The sequence below is a fragment of the Salmo trutta genome, chromosome 36, assembly GCF_901001165.1.
Source record: "Salmo trutta chromosome 36, fSalTru1.1, whole genome shotgun sequence".
NCBI lineage: Eukaryota > Metazoa > Chordata > Actinopteri > Salmoniformes > Salmonidae > Salmo > Salmo trutta.
In genome coordinates this window covers 40326571-40346831 of record NC_042992.1, presented here as the reverse complement: position 1 = coordinate 40346831, position 20261 = coordinate 40326571, and the positions used below count along the sequence as shown (strand labels likewise).

The 20261-nt window shown below is 44.1% G+C and overlaps 1 long non-coding RNA gene across 1 annotated transcript; it reads right to left on the bottom strand.

The window, feature by feature from the left end:
- Positions 1-352: 352 nt before the first annotated feature.
- On the bottom strand, positions 353-16102 carry LOC115176095 (uncharacterized). The gene is made up of 2 exons (XR_003872162.1): positions 15647-16102; positions 353-400 (listed from the first exon to the last, which is right to left on the bottom strand). It is a non-coding gene; the product is annotated as an uncharacterized LOC115176095 (long non-coding RNA).
- Between the last annotated feature and the right edge of the window lie 4159 nt (positions 16103-20261).

Below are 20261 nucleotides of genomic sequence, written 5' to 3'. Positions count from 1 at the left end.
GTAAGAGATACATTGTGTCAAAGACCAAACATGCAACCCCCATTGTACAAAGCTCAAATGTGACATGAAATACCTATCACTGTAGATCATATTATTTTGCTATTAAGCTTTTGTGGGAGAACAACCTTAATTCAATTGTTCTGATGGTAAATCAATGGGTCGATTGGTTCAGAGCTCAAAATGGCTGACCTAGTGATCCTCCTCACTGCTGGATGTTTGAGGAAAAACCTGACCGATAGGGCACTTCTATTCACATTCACATGACTTCCCTGAAGGGTACGTGAAGTATGATGGATGATTTGTGTTGGTTAATTTTCAGTGAAAATTAAAATATCTCCTTACCTTTCAGGTCTTGGGCTATATGGAATGGGAGTGGCTATGTTGGGTGCGTAGGTCAGGTCTGAAAAAGAGAAACAAACATCCTGACTATAAGTTAAGGTTCACAATTTTTTGTAATGTCTTTTGTTATATTGAAAACGTCCCGTTCTAAGGATGTATGCTTCTACACCTGAAGAAAGGTAGCCTCTGTCTTCTCTATATTTGTCTTTGCTTGTCTGTAAGGCTGCCTGTTGTTTTAACAGTACATCCACCTGTCTGTTTCCAAATATGTCTATGTTATATATGCATGTCCACTTCAAATCAAATCAAATGTTATTTGTCACATGTGCCAAATACAACCTTAGTGAAATGCTTACTTACAAGCCCTTAACCAACAATGCTTTAATGCTTTAAAAAGTTAAGGAAAAAAAAGTGTTAAGTAAAAAATAGTAAATAAAGTAACAAATAATTAAACTGCAGCAGTAAAATAACTAGGGATGCACAATATATCTGTGAACATATCGGAATCCGCCGATATTAGCTAAAGATTCCAACATCAGTGTCAGCCGATGTCTAATTTAACGCCCCGATGTGCAAAACCTATATGACGTAGGTACATGACGTAATGACGCCACGTAAAATTTGGCACTATACGTGCAACACAGCATTCCTAAACTAGCCCACAATGTCTGCTGTGTGGATCGAGCACTCAACAATTTGAGCAGTCATTTGAAAGAGTAACAACAGCGAGACAACTCAAAGGCTTAATCCATTAAAGCCAAGATAATGGAATTCATTACCCTTGACAATCAACCGTTCTCTGTCGTGGGTGATGTTGGCTTTCGCCGACTGATCGAGCACTGGTACACACTACAAAGTGCGCTATTTTTCAGATGTTGCCCTACCGGAGTTATACAATAATAGTGTCACTGCTATTAGCTTCACGACATACATACTATGGAACGCCGTTTGGGTCTTTGCATGTCAAAAAAGATACAGTAGCACTGTCAGAGCTGTACAAAAAAATTCTGCAAACACCGGCCACGAACGATGTGTTTACAATATCGTGTTGGTAATAAAGCATCATTTGTTAGACCACAACTTCTGGGGTAGCTAGCTTTAGCTTGGTACCTAGCTAGCACCTATACAACCAGCCTGAATACAATGACCAGTAGAACCTGCAGTCATTTTCATTATTCTTAGCAATGATTTAGGAATCCTTGTGATTAAGTATTAGCTAGGTTGCCACTTGTTGGTCGCCTATTGAAATTGAACTTCAGTTCATGAAAATAAATAGCCAGCCAGCTACTTAACCCTGTTGCCCAAAGCTAAAGTTATAAGCAGCCAGCTAGCTTCATCTGGCTAGTGAGGCTCGATCGCCCCAGGTTATGTGTTGTGAAGCTAGCCACAATAAGGATTAGGCACAATAGTGTAATTTGCAGTTTGCCTTCAAAATAACAGTATGTCAATGATAGTAATGCAAATTAATACAAATAGTAGAATTATGCCATTTTTATTTTGAAGGCTAACCGCAAAGTCCACTATTGTGGCTAATCCTTATTGTGGCTAGCTTCACATAGATGGGTCCGACCACCAGTAATCAAATAAGAACTGTCTTATAAATTAAGGTTATTTTAGATGATGACACCTAGCTATATAGTTTGCGAGCTAACTATAGCTACTGAAACAGATTGTCATTTTTCTATGTTTTTGGGGAAGAAAATTGTTTGCATCTATGACCTAGCTAGCTTTTTTTTATGACCAGCACTGTAGGTGCGCGAGACAACTTTATCAGCATCATAGCATACGTATCCATGAATCGCTGTGACATATGAAATACGAGTGATAGTGTAATCAATGTGTTATAACTACGAAAAAATGTAGAAACCTGTTAAATTATTATGTGACGTGCAGTCATATTCAGGTCCTGATTGGTCAACAAGCTTATTTGACACATCAAATAGTGTTATTTGACACGTCAAATAGTGTTAAATAGTATATTTTTTGACACGCAAAGACCTAAACAGCGTTCCATAGAAATCCTGGATGAGAATGAAACGACTGAACAAATTAACAACGAAACAGCACAGCAAGTAAGTGAAAGAAATAGGTTGTGATTATGTTTTACTGGTAATGGGGACATACGTAAATGCCAACAACATAACTTTTGGTCAGTGCAGTGTGTGTGCTTGTAACCTTTATTTAACTAGGCAAGTCAGCTAAGAACAAATTCTTATTTACAATGACAGCATACCCTGGTAAAAACACGGACAACACTGAGCCAATTGTGCGCCGCCCTACGGGACTCCCAATCACGGCCAGATGTGATACAGCCTGGATTCGAACCAGGGACTGTAGTGACGCATCTTGCACTGAGATGCAGTGCCTAAGACCGGTCTGTGTGTTAACAGTTTAACTGTACTAGGTATCAGTTTTTTGGCAAGGAAAATATCGGACGTCGGTATCGGCCAAAAATGTCATATGAGTGCATCACTAAAAATAACAATAACGAGGCTATATACATGGGGTACCGGTACAGAGTCAATGTGCGGGGGCACCGGTTAGTCGAGGTAATTGAAGTAATATGTACGTGTAGGTTAAAGTGACTATGCATAGATAATAAACAGAGAGTGGCAGCAGCGTAAAAGAGGGGTCTGGCTAGCCATTTCATTAGCTGTTCAGAAGTCCTATGGCTTGGGGGTAGAAGCTGTTAAGAAGCCTTTTGGACATAGACTTCGCACTGTGGTACCGCTTGCCGTGCAGTAGCAGAGAGAACAGTCTATGACTAGGGTGGCTGGAGTCTTTGACAATTTTCAGGGCCTTCCTCTGACACTGCCTAGTATAGAGGTCCTGGATGGCAGGAAGATTGACCCCAGTGATGTACTGGGCCGTACGCACTACCCTCTGTAGTGCCTTGCGGTCAGAGGCCGAGCAGTTGCCATACCAGGCAGTGATGCAACCAGTCAGGATGCTCTTGATGGTGCAGCTGTAGAACCTTTTGAGGATCTGAGGACCCATGATGAATCTTTTCAGTCTCCTGAGGGGGAATAAGTTTTGTCGTGGCCTCTTCACGACTGTCTTAGTGTGTTTAGACCATGATAGTTCGTCGGTGATGTGGACACCAAGGAACTTGAAGCTCTCAACCTGCTCCACCTCGGTCCTCCTTTTCATGTAGTCCACAATCATCTCCTTTGTCTTGATCACGTTGAGGGAGAGGTTTTTGTCCTGGCACCACATGGTCAGGTCTCTGACCTCCTCCCTATAGGCTGTCTCATTGTTGTCGGCGATCAGGCCAACCACTATTGTGTCATCGGCAAACTTGAAGTTGGTGTTGAAATTTTGTCCAGTTGGGAAAGAGCAGTGTTGAGTGCAATAGAGGTTGCATCATCTGTGGATCTGTTGGGGTTGTATGCAAATTTGAGTGGGTCTAGGGTTTCTGGGAGGATGGTGTTGATGTGAGCCATGACCAGCCTTTCAAAGCACTTCATGGCTACAGACGTGAGTGCTACGGGTCAGTAGTCATTTAGGCAGGTTACCTTAGTGTTCTTGGGCACAGGGACTATGGTGGTCTCCTTCAATTATGTTGGTTTTACAGACTCAGTCAGGGACAGCTTGAAAATGTCAGTGAAGACACTTGCCAGTTGGTCAGTGCATGCTCGGAGTAAACGTCCTGGCAATCCGTCTGGCGGCCTTGTGAATCTTGACCTGTTTAAAAAGTCTTACATTGGCTACGGAGAGCGTGCTCACACAGTCCTCCGGAACAGTTGATGCTCTCATGCATGTTTCAGTGTTACTTGCCTCGAAGCGAGCATAGAAGTAATTTAGCTCGTCTGGTTGGCTCGTGTCACTGGGCAGCTTGCGCCTGTGCTTCCCTTTGTAGTCTGTAATAGTTTGCAAGCCCTGCCACACCCGACGAGCGTCGGAGCCGATTCAATCTTAGTACGATTCAGTCTTAGTCCTGTATTGACGCTTTGCCTGTTTGATGATTCATCGGAGTGCATAGCGGGATTTCTTGTAAGCTTCCGGGTTAGTCCCACTCCTTGAAAGCGGCAGCTCTACCCTTTAGCTCAGGTGGGATGTTGTCTGTAATCGATGGCTTGTGGTATGTACAGTATATATCATCAATGACCAGTGTATGATATATCAACAGATTTCTGTGGGTGAAAATTAACATTCAACCCCTATATATCTCAATGATTCAACCCCATCCACACACACCGCCTGCCTGCCTGCCTGCAAAGTCCTGAGGTCTGCATTGATCCAGTTAATGTATGCGGTTCAATATCATGTTTTATGAATGAGCAACACAACAGACTCACAGACAGAAGAATGGAACCTGTAGAGAGGAACTTTTGGATGCTAAAACAATGTTACACATCGATGGTAAACTTATTCCCTATATAGTGCACTACTTTTGACTAGAGCCCCCATATAACTCTGGTCAAAAGTAGTGCACTATAATAGGGTTCCATTTGAGACTAAGCCTAGAAAAAGCAGAGCTATGAGTATGTATTCCCATAACATGTTGGGAATATCACATGAGCTGCTGGGGCATATTCATTCATTGTACTATATTTGTTCAAATTTTCCATATCAGCATAATGTGATGTGTGATTTCCAAATGTTTAAATGGGGTAGATTTTAATGACCTCGGCAAGTCAGTTCAGAACAAATTCTTATTTTACAATGACGGCCTACCCCGGCCAAACCTTCCCCTAACCCGGACGACGCTGGGCTAATTGTGTGCCGCCCTACGGGACTCCCGATCACTGCCGGTTGTGGTACAGCCCATGATCGAACTTGTGTCTGTAGTGACGCCTCTAGCACTGAGATGCAGTGCCTTAGACCGCTGCACCACTCGGGAGCCCTAAATCTAGTACATTCAATTTGGCATCTGGTACAACTAAATATTAGCTTGAAAACACATTATGACAATAATGTACTCTTTGGTATTTAGATGTGATGTCAACCTCTCTCTGAGGCATATAGTATTTCTGTAATTTACAACCTGTCTCTTCCACTTCAAGCACAGGTATGTACTGTACTATAGGTGCTAGGCTGGGGTCATTGAGTCCATGCCAGGGGCAGACCCATATAGTTCACTACCACTGATCACGAGCGCCCGCACCGCTATCCGGCTGAGCCACTGTTAGAGTTTTTCACTCTCTTTCTTTGAAAAGCATAGGAGGTCATGGTGGGGTCAGGGCTGTGACGCCACTAAACAAAGGGACACAGACTATTGAACAAATGCAAATGAATAAAATCATTACATGTGAATTCATCCCGTAACTATGCACGAAACATGCACAGAAAATAGGCCACGTATTGATGTCATACTGGTACCTCTTGTGCAGATATAACTCGTAACTACAAGGCTGATATTCTGAAACACGTGTCGATCAGATTCAAGTACTTATGTAGGCCTACTATTTAACAAAAATAACAAAGCCAGTCAAATTGGTAAAGAAACTCTCAAACTGCCGTAATAAGATCAATCCATACACACAGCTCATGACACAGTACTGTGCAACAATGTTTGAAAACAGGGTCTACCGTAAAGTGTCAGGAATATAATCCAGCATTCAGCTCAATTCAATCCAAAAGCGTTTGAGAGCTTATTTCCAGTGACCTAACTGTAACGATCGTCGTGCAGGAACGAAGAAGTGGACCAAGGCGCAGCTGGGAGCGAACACATGTTATTTATTTCAGACTGAAATAACACGGTCAAAACAGAGAATAAACGTATCGCTACTGCTCAAACAAAAAGAGACAACAACCCACAAACATCGTGGGGGGAAAAGGAACTTAAATATGATTCCCCAATCAGAGGCAACTAGCGACAGCTGTCTCTGATTGGGAATCGACATAACCCAACATAGAAATACGCCCCAAAGCAAGGCTATACCAAAACATAGAAAATAAACTATAGAAATGCCACACCCTGACCAAAATAGAAGAGTTCACCTGGTCAGGGCGTGACAGTACCCCCCCTCCAACGGTGCGTACTCCCGGCGCACCAACCTAAAGTCTATTAGGGGGGGGACCCGGGTGGGCGCCTCACCCTCGGTGGAGGCTCTGGCCCCGGGCGTGTTTCTCCCCCTGCCTCCACCCTAGCCCTACCCCTCTGGCCCGGACTGGACCACGGTGGAGCGGCATGCTCAGGCTCCGGAGCGGAGCCGCCGACCGGAACAGGACTGATCACCGGTGGACCGGACACAGGCCGTGCCGGACTGTGGACACGCACCACCAACCTGGTGCGGGGAGCAGGGACGGGCCGGACTGGACTGGGGACACGCACCACCGGCTTGGTGCGGGGAGCCGGGATGGGCCAGACAGGACTGGGGACACGCACCACTAACCTGGTGCGGGGAGCAGGAATGGGCCGGACAGGACTGGGGACACGCACCACTAACCTGGTGCGGGGAGCAGGGACGGGCCGGACTGGACTGGGGACACGCACCACTGGCTTGGTGCGGGGAGCAGGGACGGGCCGGACTGGACTGGGGACACGCACCACTAACCTGGTGCGGGGAGCAGGAATGGGCCGGACAGGACTGGGGACACGCACAACTAACCTGGTGCGGGGAGCAGGGATGGGCCGGACAGGACTGTGGACACGCACCACTAACCTGGTGCGGGGAGCAGGGACGGGCCGGACAGGACTGGGGACGCCTGGCAGCTCGGGACAGTCTGGGCAGTCTGGCCACTCCGGCAGTTCAGGGCAGTCTGGCCACTCCGGCAGTTCAGCGCAGTCTGGCCACTCCGGCAGTTCAGCGCAGTCTGGCCACTCCGGCGACTGTTGACTGACGGGCAGCTCCGACGACTGTTGACTGGCGGGCAGCTCCGACGACTGTTGACTGGCGGGCAGCTCCGACGACTGTTGACTGGCGGGCAGCTCCGACGACTGTTGACTGGCGGGCAGCTCCGACGACTGTTGACTGGCGGGCAGCTCCGACGACTGTTGACTGGCGGGCAGCTCCTGCCCCGTCAAACAGCCCTTGTGCGCCCCCCTAAAAAATTCTTGGGGATGCCTCTCGGTCTCCCTAAACTCTTCCATCGCCCTGGAAATGCTCCTCCTTAACTCGGCCAATGTCCATCCTTCCTCTTCGTTCCTCTGCTGCTTGGTCCTGGTTTGGTGGGTTGTTCTGTAACGATCGTCGTGCAGGAAGGAAGAAGTGGACCAAGGCGCAGCTGGGAGCGAACACATGTTATTTATTTCAGACTGAAATAACACGGTCAAAACAGAGAATAAACGTATCGCTACTGCTCAAACAAAGAGACAACAACCCACAAACATCGTGGGGGGAAAAGGAACTTAAATATGATTCCCCAATCAGAGGCAACTAGCGACAGCTGTCTCTGATTGGGAATCGACATAACCCAACATAGAAATACGCCCCAAAGCAAGGCTATACCAAAACATAGAAAATAAACTATAGAAATGCCACACCCTGACCAAAATAGAAGAGTTCACCTGGTCAGGGCGTGACACTAACAAACAAGTAGGGCTGTTACAGTGACCGTATTACCACCACACCAGCGGTCTGGAGTCATGACCACAGTCAAATTCCACGTGACCGTTTAGTCAGGTAACTAGGCTTCTCCAAGCTCTGATGCTGCTGATGGTCATTAGTAACCAACCAAACTTGCTAACTGCCTGGTACTCAGCACTCTATTGTCCCTCTAATCACTCTGACATCAATGAAAATGTAATTGAAAATCAAATCAAACATTCCATGAGAGCCCATGAGCTCATGTTGCGCAACATTTCTATAGGCTATGCTTGAGAAAACAAAGTTTTGAGGGCCTGTCACATTTGTCGTATGATGAAGGAGACCAAGGTGCAGCGTGTGTATTGTTCCACATTTTATTATAACTGTGAAACTATGCAAGACATACATATAAACTAATAAACAAAACAACAAACCGTGACAAAGAGGTGCAACATACACTAACTCAAAATTATCTCCCACAAACCCAGGTGGGAAAAACATCTACTTAAATATGATCCCCAATTAGAGACAACGATGACCAGCTGCCTCTAATTGGAGATCATCCCCCCAAAAAAACATAGAAAAACAGAAACTAGAACATAACATAGAAAATTTAAACTAGACAAAACCCCGCCACGCCCTGACCTACTCTACCATAGAAAATAAAAGCTTCTATGGTCAGGACGTGGCAGTACCCCCCCACAAAGGTGCGGACCGTCTCAGGAGACTCCGGACCGCGGGCCGTCTCAGGAGGCTCCGGACCGCGTGCCGTCTCAGGAGGCTCCGGACCGCGGGCCGTCTCAGGAGGCTCCGCACCGCGGGCCGTCTCAGGAGGCTCTGGACCGCGGGCCGTCTCAGGAGGTTCCGGACCGTGGGCCGTCTCAGGAGGTTCCGGACTGGGAACTGTCGCCGGAAGCTCTGGACTGGGAACTGTCGCCGGACTTGGCAGGCGCACTGGAGGCCTAGTGTGTGGAACCGGGACAGGTCTCACCGGACTGGGAAGACGCACTGGAGACCGGGTGCGCAGATCTGGCACCGGATATACTGGGCCATGGAGGTCTGGAGCGTAGGGCTGGCACAACCCGTCCTGGCTGGATGCTTACTTTAGCCCGGCAAGTGCGGGGCGCTGGCACAGGACGAACTAGGCTGTGAAGGCGCACTGGCGACACAGTGCGTAGAGCTGGTGTAGGATATCCTGGACCGAGGAGGCGTACTGGAGACCAGGAGCGCTGATCCGGCACAATTCGTCCTGGCTTAATGCCCACTCTACCACGGCAAATGCGGGGCGCAGGCACAGAGCGCACCGGGCTATGAATGCGCACTGGAGATATAGTGCGCATCATAGCATAACACGCTGCCTGACTGGTCACATGCTCCCCGCGGTAAGCACTGGGTGTTGGCTCAGGTCTGAACCCTGACTTAGCCAATCTCCCCGAGTGCCCCCCCCCCAACATTTTTTTGGGGGCTGCCTCTCGTGCTTGCCTTGATGGTATAATGCCTCGTAATATTGCCGTTCTGCTCTCGCTGCTTCAATCTCCTCCTTCGGACGGCGATACTCCCCGGGCCTTGTCCAGCGTCCTGCTCCATCCAGGATTTCCTCCCAGGTCCAGTCCTCCTGACCACGCTGCTTGGTCTGTTGGTGGTGGGAGATTCTGTCACGTTTGTCGTATGACGAAGGAGACCAAGGCGCAGCGTGTGTATCGTTCCACATTTTATTATAACTGTGAAACTATGCAAGACATACAAACAAACGAATAAACAAAACAACAAACCGTGACGAAGAGGTGCAACATACACTAACTCAAAATAATCTCCCACAAATCCAGGTGGGAAAAAAACATTTACTTAAATATGATCTCCAATTAGAGACAACGATGACCAGCTGCCTCTAATTGGAGATCACCCCCCAAAAAAAAACAGAAAAACAGAAACTAGAACATAACATAGAAAATTTAAACTAGACAAAACCCTGTCACGCCCTGACCTACTCTACCACAGAAAATAAAAGCTTCTATGGTCAGGACGTGACAGGGCCTCTATTAAAAAGAAGAGGATCCCGTCAGATTTCTATAGGCTAGGCCTATATTTATTTTTCAACTTTCCAAATATTAAGCACATTGCTTCGCTTTACAACAGGAGTACAGCATACTTGGCTTGCATGAAAATGAATCATGGGAAATCGTCCTTCATTGACAATTGAAGTGTGTAGATGACACGTATAATTTTTCCCCTGCCCCTGTTCCGAGACAGGTGCATGTTAATGGTACATTCTAAATCAAAACTAATTTCACACACAGTATATTATTTAGTAGGCTATATGTAAAGACAGGATTAAATTAAGAACAGGCAGATGGGTGACAATATTAGCCTATCACTTGTGAATGATGTCCAGTGTGTGCAGAAAGGCATAAACAGCACACCCCTTTTTTTGCGACTTTTTCAAATCGTAGTCGTGCACCTCATGTAGCCTAGCCTATATTTTTTGATAAGGTGGCCAAATAACTTTTAAAATTAAGCCCATTAATCTTCTTTACAAATGGTGTAGAGCCTAACTGGCATACATAGGTGGTGAGTGAGTTTCAAGTTTGGGGAAGATCATTTTCACCATAAAAATGCACCTTTATGCACAATCGCATTTGTGGTCACTTTTGAGAACAGTGTTTTCCCGCTAATTGATTGCATTTGGGAACATTTGGCTTATAGCCTACTGCCGTGTGTGCATTGCTGTGCATATAATGTAAAGAAATAGCCTAATAGTTTATCAACATTTTAAGCTAAACGTTCTGATCTGTTGCATCAGCCTCATTGCTTTTAAACGTGTTTTTGATGCGAGTGGTTGTATTAATTTGGGTTCAATTGTATCCCACAACTGTCCCAGAGTATGTTTGGAATATTTATTTCTCGCACAGAAGGACAAGTTGACCAATAGAATAGGTCAACTTTTGTACTATAAGGTGTAGTAGATTGACATAGGCTAGTGTGTTTTCTGTTTGTTAGGCCTACTCATCTTGTTGGCTGACGAAAAATAAATGTGGACATTTCTAACATCTTCAATATGAGCCTCGGAATTCCATAAGAGGGACGCGCGCTGTGACGTAGAAGTCCGTCACTGGCTGTGGGCAGAATTTGGTACTTTAACGCACGCACACATTCATCACTCCTCCCTGCTCCATTATCAGATAAGTTAACAATGTGGGTCGACACACAAGTTAACTTCTCTATCTTAGTACATACATTTCACACTTACTTCAGTAACCGGTTATGGTATAAAGAAATAAACAGACAAGTGTTCATATTTAATATAAGCAATATTTATTATACTTAAACGTTATGGATGAGCGCGTTGTTTGTTTGTTTTGTTCCTCTCTCTCTCCATCTCTGTAGCTTCCGGGTATGCTGGATAAGGACCCGAGCTAAGGCAATTGGGCTGACTTTGTAGTGCCTGTCCCGAATGGCTCATTAATGTAAATGGAAATATATTGAAAGACACTGTCAGTAGTAATGCAATTTTGTAAATGTTATATTGTGATATTGTTTCATAAAAAACGTGTTGCAATGTATATACTTTAGTATGTTTAGTAAAATGGAAAATGTAGGTTTGAATAGGTAATTGCTTTATTAATTAGTGTTAATTGTTCTGAGGGGAGGGGCTACCCCTACAAAAGGAGCCTCTCTTTCAGTTCATTAAGAGGCATTTTGGATTGAGCTGTGGATATGGCAGCATTGTTTTTAGCTGTCCCATAAGGTATACGTTTGATGGCAATACTGTTGTTTTGTTCCAGAATCACTATGTAAATAAACACCCTTGCACAGAATATTTTGATAGAGGTTAGGTTTTCCAGTTTAGCCTTCTGGCCTACTCTACGTGACACGCGCAATTCTTCATTTGTAGCCTACTTCGGAGTTGAGATGGCTGTGAGAAGGACCCGATCACGTGAAGGCATTGGCAAATAAGCATTGAGATTTCTGAGAGCCATGTGAGTGAGAGGGGATTCAGAGCGCGGTTGCTGGGAGAAGGGAATTATAATTATTATATTCAGCCCAAGGACACAACGGCCACTTTGGTTGCAAAAGGCAATATATCTTTTAGGGGGAATTATGGCCACACAAGGGGGATGCAACTAGGAAATTTGAGGCCTGGTGAGAATATTATTAAGTGCTTGTCAAATTGTGAATGAGAGACTGATGAAGTGTGTGCAGCCTACACAAGAAACAAAGCAGAGCTCATGCCTTTCATGCAACTGTTTTCAAATCATCATTAGAGTCAATCACGCACCCTTAGAAAGTATAAAAAATCGAAACATATAGCCCAACGTTTGTATCACAACTAAAGTTGCATAAATATCTCTAAATTAAGTAAATAGGAGGACCTGTTTCATTGTTAACTGCTCAACACAGAATAGCCCTCGGAAATCGTTTGGAAAAAATGTAATTTCTATTTTATTAAGCTATGTTCAATTGTATTATTCATACAATAAAATATCAAATAATGCCACGGAATTCTAAGCAAATCTTGTATGCTAAATTTACTAGTGTAGCCCACAGCCATATGACATAGCCAGATCAGGACTGAACATCACAGTATGCTATTCTGTTCTTCTGAAATAGACTACATTTTCTTCATATCATGTTTCTTTAGACCTGTCTAAAATAAATAATGGGTTTATTGTGATGGTGTAGGCCATATTAAATTGATTTATTAGACCTACATGTTCCAAAGGCCTGCATCAGTGGCTTGAAGGCTATGCATGGAAAGCAGGTGATGATAAACGTGTTTATGTTAATTAATGGTAAATTACCGTGAGACCAGCAGTTATTTGTTTGACAATCACCGGCTGACAAAATTTCATGACCGCCACAGCCCTACGTACAGGCATACTCGCAATCGAACACAACAGATAGAGACACACACACACACACACACACACACACACACACACACACACACACACACACACACACACACACAAACACACACACAGGGGCACCTGCAAATATGTATGTATACCAGTCGCAACTATAGATACCGTAGCACAATCTCAGCCATAGATGCACACCATGCACAAACGCATGGATTGAGATACAGAGAAAGCAGGGAGATAGTTAGTACCTATATAAATCAACCACACCACAGAGTAGGGAGGCAGATAACACAGGGGAGGGAAGAGAGAAAGGAAGAGGGAGAAATATATGTGGCTGATACTGGAGATGGAGAGAAGGTGGGTTTACATACTGGTACTGGACATACAATACTGGACATACAATACCGTAACATATGGACAGATTAGCAGCTGAGGTAGCGCAGATTTGGGCCTTTGTCTAAGCAACAATAACATATCAATCACATGCATAGTGTGAATCGCCAGTGCCTCACAAGTCATTACATTAATATAAACAACATAATGCTTAGGCTTGGGCGATATACCGTTTATTTCTTAAGACTCTAAGCCATTGAGAAAATATTGAATTTGGCCTTTACTGCTATAGCTCATAGAAACGCATTGACTAGTGCATAAATAAATAGCAAAAAAACAGTAAAAAAATAAATCATAAGGAATACAGTTTTAAAGAGTCTGTCCTATATTCAGGAGATAAACGAAAGCTCGGTGCCTTCGGAAAGTATTCAGATCCCTTCCCCTTTTCCACATTTTGTTACGTTATAGCCTTATTCTAAAATGGATTAAATAAATATAAATCCTCAGCAATCTACACACAATACCCCATAATGACAAAGTGAAAACAGGCTTTTAGAAATTTTGGCAAATTTATTAGAAATAAAAACAGAAATACCTTATTGAACTCAGGTCCATCCTGTTTCCATTGATCATCCTTGAGATACAACTTGATTGGAGTCCACCTGTGGTAAATTCAATTGATTGGACATGATTTGGTAAGGCACGCACCTGTCTATATAAGGTTGACAGTGCATGTCAGAGCAAAAATCAAGCCATGAGGTCGAAGGAATTGTCCGTAAAGCTCCGAGACAGTATTGTGTCGAGTCACAGATCTGGGGAAGGGTACCAACATTTTCTGCAGCATTGATGGTCCCCATCATTCTTAAATGGAAGAAGTTTGAAACCACCAAGACTCTTCCTAGAGCTGGCCACCAGGCCAAACTGAGCAATAGTGGGAGAAGGGCCTTTGGTCAGGGAGAGCGCCATAGTTCCTCTGTGGAGTTGTATTTTATTTTACCTCTATTTAACTAGGCAAGTCAGTTAAGGACAAATTCTTATTTTCAATGACGGCCTAGGAACAGTGGGTTAACTGCCTTGTTCAGGGGCAGTACGACAGATTTTTACCTTGTCAGCTCGGGGATTCGATCTTGCAACCTTTCGGTTACTAGTCCAAAGCTCTAACCACTAGGCTACCTGCCGCCCCAAGATGGGAGAACCTTCCAGAAGGACAACCATATCTGCAGCACTCCACCAATCAGGCCTTTATGGTAGAGTGGTCAGATGGAAGCCACTCCTCAGTAAAAGGCACATGACAACCCGCTTGTAGTTTGCCAAAAAATCCAAAGGTGCTTCACAAAGAAATGAGTAAAAGGTCTGAATACTTATGTAAATGTAATATTTTGGTTTATGAATTTGCAAAAATGTCTAAAAAGCAGTTTTTGCTTTATCATTATGGAGTATTGAGTGTAGGTTGATGAGATTTTTTTTTTCAATCAATTTTGTGGAAAAGGGGATGGGGTCTGAATACTTTCCGAATGCACTGTATTTCAGTCCAAGTCAAGTACTGCACATACCAAGCCTCTCTCTTTACCAGTAAATATCCCCACATCAAACAAGTCATCCCAAAAATGCAGGAAAGATAATCGAACAAACTTAAAAAAAAAAATTATATCACTTTCAGTGTTTCGGAACCAGCAGTTCATTTACTCAGATCTATTGATGACATCAGACCACATGTTGATTTGTGGACATTGTCTTTAGTTACAGGAGGACGGACAGATCAAGGGGTACCCGGATGAACGGATGGAAGATGGGACAGGAAAGGGGAAAAAGATGAGCGTGTAACGGAAAGAGAGAAATGGCGACCCTATACTTCTAACTTCCAATACCATCGCCCTATATTGTAATACTAAAATAATACTACCTGGTTATCACCTGCCATGCTCCCATGCCCTTCATGTCTCCCTTAAAGTTGAATTATAACACACATCCTTTCAATACACACATTGATATATAGCATGAAACGTGATTGTCCCAACCCCACGCATGCACAGGGAGTCACATAAGAGTGACTGGGCCCTCAGAACTGGATGCTCTGAATGCAGCCCCCTCCAAAATCCTAATCTAAATGTGACCAAGGGTAATCCTACATGGAGAGGCACCGAGGATAGCATATGAGATATGAACCCATGTAACAGAACAGCAGAGGGGGAGAGTAAGAGAGAGAGGGAGAGAGGGAGTGCGAGAGAGGGGATAGGATGGGGGATTAGGATCCTAGGTAACACATTTTTCAAGCAAAAAGTTGAAAAATAGAGCAAGGCGTGAGGAGGGCGGGAGAAAGGAGAATCTGAGAGAAAGAAAGCAATAAAGGATGAGTGTATGAAGAGGAAAATGATACGAACAGACACACAGAGGCGTGAGGGAGATTGAAAGATTTATAAAACATTTGGAAAAGTGAGAGTGCATAAATATAAAAGCGAACAGAAAGTACCAGCACAGGTTTAGGAGATAAATCCAGTTCTGTCTCTTTTTCCCTTTCTCTTTTTTCCTCCTTTTCCTACAATTTTGAAGAGTCCTATCCAGACATCCCTCCCTTCTTCTCTCCCCCTTCTGTTCTCGCCCTAAAATGTTTCTTGGTAATGCCGGTATTCTCTCTCCTACCTCTCTTGCTCTCCCACAGAACATGCTCTCCATTTTCTCACTCTTTTTTCTGCTGTCCCCTTTCATCTGTGCATTCCGCAAGCGTTCTCTTCTTTTCTTCATCCCGTCTTCCAAAATGGGTATGTGAAGAAATTTGTCGAAGTGGACTGAATACAAAATTAAAGTTAGCGAGCAAAAATTTTTTTAGAAAGAGCAAAAATAACAGGGAGGCGTAAATGCACAAATCAATTAGTAGCATGCAGTCTGATGCATGGACAATCCAGGGCCTATGTTTTCAGGGGCGTTCTCTCTGCAGAGTAAGGGTGAAGTGGGTCTAGTCTCTGTACATGAGGGGAAAACCCAAAGCAAGCAAGTAAAAAAGAAGAAACAAAAAAAACAAAGCACCGGGTTTGCTGCGGTCTCAGGCGAAAGTGGATAGCGTGAGGGAAGGAGTCAGCCCGGGTGTGTGTGTGCATGTGTGTGCCTATGTGTAAAGAGGTGGGAGGAGAGAAGGGAAAGCTAGCACGACTGGGGGTTCATTAAATATCCAGGAGGGAGGGATAGAGGAAGAGGAGTGTGTCGGTGGGGAGAGAGGGAAGGGGAGAGGGCTGCTGGAATATTTTCTTTCTCACTCTCCCCAGTGTTCGATTTTTGGACTTGCATTTTTACCCTCATTCCTGGGTTAATACATTTTCTTTCAGCTTTGTGTCCTGCCTCTTTTTGCCTCCCTTTTTCCTTGCTTACTTTCTGCTCTCTCTCTGTTTTATTCAGGCCATTTTCTACACATGCACTTGAACCCTAAATCCTGCCATACCCTCCCCTTTCCCTCTTTCTCTTGCTCGCGCTTGCTCTCTCTGTCTCTGCCTGTCTCGCTCTCTCCTAGACAGAGGATTGAAATAGTGCTTGCAGGCTAAAAGCGAGCGAGTGAGAGGGAGGGAGGGAAAAGGAGAGGGTGAGGGGGACCAAAAAGGGGAGAGAGATGTAGAGAGGGGGAAGGGAAGATGCTTAGAAGGTCTGATTCAGAGCTGAGGGTGGCTGTGTGTGTGTGTGTGTGTGTGTGTGTGTGTGTGTGTGTGTGTGTGTGTGTGTGTGTGTGTGTGTGTGTGTGTGTGTGTGACTTATCATATTTGTTACTTAATGCTTTCGGTCTTCAAATGCTATTTCATGTTTGGTACACTCGTAAGTCTGAGGCAATGGCAAATAAAGAAGAAACATGATCCTATTATGATGGAGGAAAACATCAAAACATAAAAAACCACAGCAGCAAACTTCAGGGACCTCAAGACTTTTTCATGAAAAGCTGCAATAACTAAACACTATGAACACACATTCAAGAGTTCCCTTAACAGCACAGACAGTGACAATGACTTTTACCTTTGGGCAATTTTCCTGCGTTATATTTACCATGCATTGTGTACTACTCTGAAACAATAATATAATTACAATGAAATTAAGGGGTATCTGGGAAAAAATTATGTATTATGAATAACTTGTTACCATACTATTGCTAAGTTAGTAGCACTTCATGATGTGCTACCCATCTAACAATGTGCATTGTCCTATTGCAAAACCATTTCTATGACCTAGAAAATCCCAACCAGTTTATGCCATACTGACAAAGCATGAGGCTTTTCCATTTCATGTTTATGTTTGTGGGCACACAGCGTCTGAGCGGCATCTGGCACCACAAGTCCTTTCACTCCCTATCTGCATCCCAAATGGCACCCTATTCCTATAGTGCACTACTTTTAACTATAGCTTTGGTCAATAGTAGTACACTATACCATATATGGGGAATAGGGTGCCATTTTGGATGCAGCCCCATCTCTAATCTAGTGATGTAAAATGTCACTGCACCAGCTAAGTTGCCTGAAAGCATTGATCTAAGGTCAGTTTGTTTATGTAGGGTACCTTTGTAGGTGGTCGGTAAACTAGCTGATCCTCCATCTACTGTAGGTGTAGGCTATCTTCTCCCTGAGGCCACTGCACCACACTTCATCTAGAGGAATGGTCGCTGGGGAAAGAAACATGTGGACATAAAATGAACAAGTCTGCCCTCTGCTGGTATAGCCTAGTTGGCCTACTATCTCTCACATCCATTCCTCATCCCCTGATGAAGCAAACGCATGCATTTAAATTGTGCTCATTGCTATTTAGCAAATGCATGCATTTAAATTGTGCTCATTGCTATTTCTTGCAATATCGCTTCGGAACACATGGTCACAAGGTTGCCAGGTAGGCTACAAGCCCAGTTGCTGGCTAGGCCTACATCGAATTATTGAGAATACATCCACTCCAGCATCTTTTCTATATGCTCACCACTGCACATTTCACCAGGACCTGACTGCACTGTTTATACCTCAATGGACTGCACAGCTTTTCGAGCACCAGTGGTGTAAAGTACTTAAGTAACAATACTTTAGGGTACTGCTTAAGTCGTTTTTTGGGGGTATCTTTATATTACTTTACTATTTATATTTTGACTACTTTTACTTCACTACATTCCTTAAGAAAATATTTAACTTTTTACTCCATACATTTTCTTTGACACCCAAAAGTTCTCGTTACATTTTGAACGCTTAGCAGGACTGTAATGGCTGTCGTCTGAAGTTGAAGGAGTGGACCAAAGCGCAGCGTGGTAAGTGTTCATATTTTATTTACTATGAAACACACGAACAAAAGAAACGAAAAAACGAAAAGCCAAACAGTTTCGTCAGGTACAGAATCACTAAACAGAAAACAACTACCCACAAACACAGGTGGGAAAAGGCTGCCTAAGTATGATTCCCAATCAGAGACAACGATAGACAGCTGCCTCTGATTAGGAACCATACTCGACCAAAACAAAGAAATACATCACATAGAATGCCCACCCCAAACCCACAGGGCGTGACAAGGACAGGAAAATAGTCCAATTAGTGCACTTATCAACAGAACATCCCTGGTCATCCCTACTGCCTCTGATCTGGCGGACTCACTAAACAGAGAACATCCCTGGCCATCCCTACTGCCTCTGATCTGGAGGACTCACTAAACAGAGAACATCCCTGGTCATCCCCACTGCCTCTGATCTGGCAGACTCACTAAACACACATGCTTTGTTTGTAAATGATGTCTGAGTGTTGGAGTGTGCCCTTGGCTTTCCGTAAATTAAATAAAAACAAGAAAATGAAAAGATGGAGAGGGATGAAGTGAAGGAGAGACTGTTATTGTGTGTGTGTGGTCTCACCTGGTGTCCACACTAAGAGGCCAAAGAGTACTTTATGGATTTAAGTGCGTCTGCTAAATGACTTAAATGTAAATGTAATGCTGAAAAACAGACATGACAATATTATTAGACATGAATACCACTTGAAGCTTGTTGATGACTTGATCATTTGAATCAACTGTGTAGTGCTAAGGCAAAAACAAAAATGTGCACAGGTGTTTCGAGCATTCCGATATGCCACAGCTGGTGAGGTGTCAGGTTCGCCTCTGTACTTAAAGGGTGATTATTCCAACTCTCTGTGAAATGCTGCAGATCTGCCCGCAGACGAGATAGGAACACATATCCCACACAGAAGAAGTGGATAGAATTCGGCAGGTCAATGTATCCTTCTTCCTCCAAACTGTGCATGTGAGACAGGTTCCATGTACAACAAGACAGGCAGAGGAAGAGAGAAAAAGAACACAGAACAGTGCCTTACCTCCCTTATCTTACCTCATTTGCACACACTGTACATAGACTTTTTTTCTATTGTGTTATTGACTGTATGTTTGTTTATTCCATGTGTAACTCTGTGTTGTTGTTTGTGTCGCACTGCTTTGCTTCATCTTGGCCAGGTCGCAGTTGTAAATGAGAACTTGTTCTCAACTAGCCTACCTGGTTAAAACCTGTTGGGGCTAGGGGGCAGTATTTGCACGGCCGGATAAAAAACGTACCCGATTTAAACTGGTTACTACTCTTGCCCAGAAACGAGAATATGCATATAATTTGTAGATTTGGATAGAAAACACTCTAAAGTTTCTAAAACTGTTTGAATAGTGTCTGTGAGTATAACAGAACTCATATGGCAGGCCAAAACCTGAGAAGATTCCATACAGGAAGTGCCCTGTCTGACAATTTGTTCTCCTTCTGTGGCATCTCTATCAAAAATACAGCATCTCTGCTGTAACATGACATTTTCTAAGGCTTCCATTGGCTCTCAGAAGGCGCCAGAAAGTGGAATGACGTCTCTGCAGTCTCTGGGCGAAAAACAGCAGGAGAATTTGTGAGTGGTCAGGCAGGGAACAATGACACTGGAGATGCGCGCCCACGAGAGGACTCCATGTTTTTCTTTCAGTCTTTGAACGAATACAACGCCGCCCGGTTGGAATATTATCGCTACTTTACGAGAACAATTGCATAAAAATTGATTTTAAACAGCGTTTGACATGCTTCGAAGTACGGGAATATTTTGAAATTTTTTGTCACGAAATGCGCTCGCGCATCACCCTTCGGATTGTGACCTGAACGCACGAACAAAACGGAGCTATTTGGATATAACTATGGATTATTTGGAACCAAAACAACATTTGTTGTTGAAGTAGAAGTCCTGGGAGTGCATTCTGACGAAGAACAGCAAAGGTAATCCAATTTTTCTTATAGTAAATCTGA